Below are 5,666 nucleotides of genomic sequence, written 5' to 3' on the forward strand. Positions count from 1 at the left end.
GTGATCAACTTTAACATGTTAAACTTAACATGTTAACTTTAACATGTTAAACTTGATCACGTTACTCGGCTTCGTATGCCTATGGTTCAACAAGACAAACTCTTTACCAAAGCTCTATAATTACTGTAGATCTGCCATAAAAGTTATGTTCTGTTGCCTATAGGCCTACTCGTTTTCTACCTATAGGCTAAAGGTTACTATCGGCCTATGTGAAGCTCTACTGAAATAAACTTAAACTATGTGACATTCGTGTGATTCTTCTTCACTTGAGCTTCTTGGTTAGAGAGTCTATCTTTTACCACTCCAGGTCAACCGTGTTGATCATCATCTTCATTTAAGTTTTTGGAACTATAACGGGTTTGCTTTGATCAGAGGATTCCAGAGACCAGGGTAATATTACATCACAACAACTCATTCTTCTGGTCAACAAGTCAAAGACGTTTTGAGAATCGCACGTAATGCAAAATCTTCTAGCAGTAAGTTTTGCAATTAAAGGTTACTTCAATACAAAACTCGACAATAACAACTCAGTAAGAATTACACAATAAAATAATTCACCTTTTCTAGGACAAGAATGCAGCCTGCCGTCCACGCAACGCGCATTGATTGTGATAAGGACTGAGAGTCTATTTTTTACCTTTTGCCACTTCACATTCACGATGTTCCAGACTACACTGGAAGGCTACTGGAGAGCAGCCAGTTTTTGGTTTCATCATCCCATAGACAGAAGCGTAGGCCTACACAGTATTTTCTCAAGGGGGAGAGGCATTCAAATTTTTTTTTTTCGAAAAGAAAACCAATTGAAAAAACACCCATTTGCTTATAACAACCAGGAAGTCATATTGTGTAAAATTAGCCTACCAACAGTGATGTACGCGCATACAAAAAATATTGACGCCGTATGCGTCAACGTAACTTGTAAAAAAAGTTGTCAGCGTCAGCGCATACACTAGCGTAAACTAATTTTGTTTGCTTGGTGCCAAACATTCACACGGTATAAACCACTCGAAACAAACAATTTTTATTTTGAATTTCCACGAAGATACACAAGCATCTGAAAGTGTTCATATGACATTTTGCTGTGTTTTGGTTCCAATATGTCTTTGCCCATTGAAAACATTCTTTCAACTGCAGCGCTGGAAGGTATTGGCGTGTTGTAGCAAAAAAAAGACATTAAAAAGTATGCGTTGACGCTATGCGCTTGTTACGGACAATTTTCAAATCAAACGTCACATAGAACCGTTGTCTACTGAACCTGACGTCTTACATCATGGACTGTTGCTAGAAATAAGCAAAGATTGCATCACCTTTGTCACACCTGTGAAACATTACATAATCGTTAAATCTTGAGTTACGAGATATGGTGTAAGCCAAATTCAACAGGTGTTTGAATAGCTTAATTCATAATGCTTATCATTATTACGTCACAGAAGCTGCCCACGTGCGTTTGAAATATTGCAATCTATTCTCGTCATTTTAAAATTGTTGCTTGAAAGGTTGGTCACTTATTTAACTGTTTTGCTTAGTGCTTGCCAGCTGGACGAAATTTTCGTCTTTATCTCAGTAATTTGTATTGTAGTGACAAGTTTAGTGGCGTACGGTGTTACGTTTCAATTTCGACAGCCTTGAAGCTATTTTTACAGAAATACAATTCTTGAATAGACGTTTTCAGAAGAGTGTTTCTTTCGGTCATTGTATACAGACGAACGGATCCGGGAATCTTATGTTACAATTTTCCCACGAAGAGATTATGGTTTACCGTTGCGACCAGCGCTAAAAAACCGCGAAAACTTTACGGCGTAGCCTAATGCGCAAACTATCCAAAAAATGTGGCCGCAAGCGTTAGCGTAAACAAAAAGTCTACGCCGCAAGTATGCGGCGTATACGTACATCTCTGCCTACTAAAGCCTACTCACTACTCAGCTTGCCTTGACGATAATTTTTGCAGCAACTGGTTTACTCGTTTGGATAGATTTTGTATTAAAAACAAAAATGTGCAACTTTATAGTCTGACCAACGTTTTAAGGTAGCCGAGCTAGTCTGTTGGAGAAATATAAACTCTCAAGGTCCTTGCGTATGTCACTGTACTTTTGGATTGAAGTATTAGATACACGAAAAGCATGATGGTAAGCTTAAACAGATAAATAAAAATTGTAATAACTTAGTTCGATTAACAGGCAATGTCTTCAGATCAGATTAAAGCACAAATCAAACATCTCTTTGAAAGTTTAAATATCGAATACAATTTATTATGATAGGCTAGCCTACTTTAAACAAAAATTATCTCACTCTTTAAATATATAACGAAAAAGAAGGCCTACCCTACAGGGCCATGTGAGTACTATTTCGCCCCCTCTCCCTCGAAATTCACTAGTGGGTTTCAACTTTTTAGTAAAGATGACTAAAATGTTTTTCAAATCACAGGCTGGGAATTCGGATCAAAAACATCAGACTGACTCCATCTTTGACCAACTTACATAACAATGCAAAGAGCTGAGTTTAACTAAAATATTTGCATCATTCTCATCATCATCATTTTCAGCCTGTAGTAGGCCACTGTTAAGCGAAGACCTTCCTTTTTTTTGCCAATCTAGTCGATCGTGTGTATCTTTATAACTCACGAATTTGTAGTTCTACATTCCACAAAAACTAAGGAAAAGAATGACGCAGTGCTTGTCTTGATAACCAAATAGCCTAAGACTCTGTGTTGAATGTAAAACAGTTCACTTCAACAAGGCTGCAACAAGGTAGGCCTAGTTACAAAAACTTTGGGAAATAATTAAATAATTTAACCCCCCAATTAAGCTTTTTAATGGAAAAAAATCATCTCGAATGCAAAAGTATACGTTGGATAATCCCTGTCACAGATTCTGGATGCCGTTATTGAATTCTTCGTCGTGTTACGAGCATGAATTAGTTTTGGACAAGGCTTATGCTATCAACCGTTGAAACACATTCTCCAAGAAACCGAGAGCGTACCTATAGCTTAGTACCTAGCCTATTTATTGGTTTCGCTGATTCAAAATAGTCATTCCAAATTATGACCAACAATACAAAACTGATGGATGCAGCCAAAGCTATAAAATGTCGAGTTTTTTGTAACAGTATTGTGACAATTTTTATTTAAAATTGCCGAAAATTGCTGCACCAACTAAATAAGAATATAAGTGGGTCCCTAAACAAAGATGTGGGTCCACTAACCGGAGTTTTGAAAAAGCTAAATATAAGGCCTTGCGTGATTTAAACTATTGAATATTGAACTTCTGCAACAATAGGCCACTTGCAACATATTTATTCATTTCTAATTGCCAAGAAAAAAATATTAAACAAACTGAAATGAGTGGGCCCCTAAACAGCCGTGCCCTCCTCATCTGCACTACAAAGGGTGGTAAATACGGCCCTTCGACCCAAGACAACTCTTGAACAATAACATGTTTGCAATACACAATCACAACAACGCTAAAAAATTAAATATATTTTGAAGGGGGGTAGGTAGGCCTACGTTATTTGTCGCTCTACAACTGCTGAAGTATTTTAGCCACAAGAGTGACGGGACTCATATTTAATTTTATATCAGATTTACAATGTCACCACATTGTTACTCGATGTATCTTCACTGTGTTGTGCAAGAAAGATTAGGCTATACAATCGGTAACCTACTGTTTTTAAAATTTTTGTTTTGACCCAACTTGCAAAAGTGATAATCACTCGGCCACGGTAGCCACTTTAACAAGTCGAAATTCTGCCACTAAAAATGACTAGAATAAAACCGCCAACCAATCATAAGCTACGGTTTAAGTGACGTATAAAATAATGTAAAAATAATGCAAAATAAAATAATGCAAAAGCATTTGAAATGAAATTACGAGCTCATTTTGTTCATACAACCAACCAGTGAAATTTAACGTTAGTAAACGATGATTGTTGGTATCTATATGTACCATGGCAGCCGTCAAGGCTCAGTTATAAGTACGGTAATGAAGTCTTATTATTAGTCTTATTATAATGAAGACAGTAGTTCGATTTGCGATAGCAGTCAGATCTCATCAGGGAGGCAACAACAATACAGTTTGACGACGATTCGCATCTTCTAACAAAAGAAAAAAACGTATTTCCGTAGGCCACTAATAGCCTACGTCAAATGTTATAATGTTACACAAGACTTGCTGATGTTCACGGACACTATATTGTTTGGGAAAATTGTAAATCTTAATTGTAAATGTGTTATTGAATGCAACACTTAAGCCATTAATGCCACGTTGATGCATAGCTGTAGGAAATGGGTGAAAGGGAGGGCAGTCGGTTTCTAGCTAAAAAAAAAACGTCGCAAAAATGTCCAGTTATTGGGGCAAACCAATCTTACAATGATGTTTCAACGTCTCACCAGTTTAGAAACTTTATATAATTGTTATAATTTATGACATAGCCCCGGACATAGCCTACTGTAAGCTACATTAACATTTTCCAATGAATGTAAAATGTAGGCCTATCATCGATTTTGGAAACTATTGCATGTGGTATGTCAATCTGGGCAGATTGATAAGTTTCGATTCCACAACTGCAAAATGTAACTGTAAAAAAGAGCATAGTTGGCGAACAGAGGTCAGCTTTTAACTGATATTCACTAACATCTAGGCTGCATTGTCTGCATTTCTTCACGGGTAAGATTTAAAAGCCTGCTGAGTAGGCTACTGGTGAGTGGTGACACTATGAAGTTTTTTCTCAATATCACCATCTAACTATCCTACAAACGGAGTTGTTTGTAAAAATCAATTGGGCAAAAATGTCGTTATTTAGACAAATCAAATCAAAGTTGTCAACATTGTACCAGTGTAGTAACTTAATATAAGCCTTGTTACTCAACGCAACAAACAGTTTACCAGCCACATTTTTTATCATAAATCGAATTCGCCATCACAGTATCCTCAATATGATCATGTCCGGACCAGACGCGCTTGCTTGGAATATTGGGTGCTTTGAGACTACTACATGAGTCCCATGACGTCATAAAAATCAACTCTCCAATCAGTGCTTCCACTTTGAAGGATTTTATCCCGAAATCGGGATTTTTCAACGCTTCGAAGGATAAAAAAGGGATTTGAAGAAAAAAAGGATTTTTTAGGGATTTTTAACAATTTTACAAGGAATTTTTGTCTTAAAAAGGGATTTGTTCTTTTTAGCAATTTTAAAGAAAATTTTATTCATATTCCCTTTCAAAAGTTCTAAAAACGACTGGAATAACGATGATCAGCTGGTTTCCATCGTCACTCGCCATCCGGAACCCCTCTTACTCCCTGTCCCATCCTCGCCTTTCTATCGCTTGATTTCTTTTATCGCCACTTTGGGAATTGGACGTGATTGCAGACTGTAGTGAGAGAGTTAGTTCTCAATTCTTTGAGTTAAAATTAGGTAATCCGTTGATTTACAGTTGAAGTTGAGTAGCAATGACAAAGTTCACTGAGGTTCGACGTACAGTTAGGTATGATAAGCTTAGGCTAGTGATATCTTTAGTGCTAGTGATATGTTTAGAAAAGTTAGTTTTTGCCTATGCTAACTGATGGTGTCATAATAATAGAGGCTATGTAGTATGTATACAACATGTATAGTGTACACAGTCAGACTGAGTCAGTATCATGAATAGGCCTAGTATCCTGGAGTTTTTCGTC

This window comes from Aplidium turbinatum, chromosome 12, assembly GCF_918807975.1.
Source record: "Aplidium turbinatum chromosome 12, kaAplTurb1.1, whole genome shotgun sequence".
Taxonomy (NCBI): Eukaryota; Metazoa; Chordata; class Ascidiacea; order Aplousobranchia; family Polyclinidae; genus Aplidium; species Aplidium turbinatum.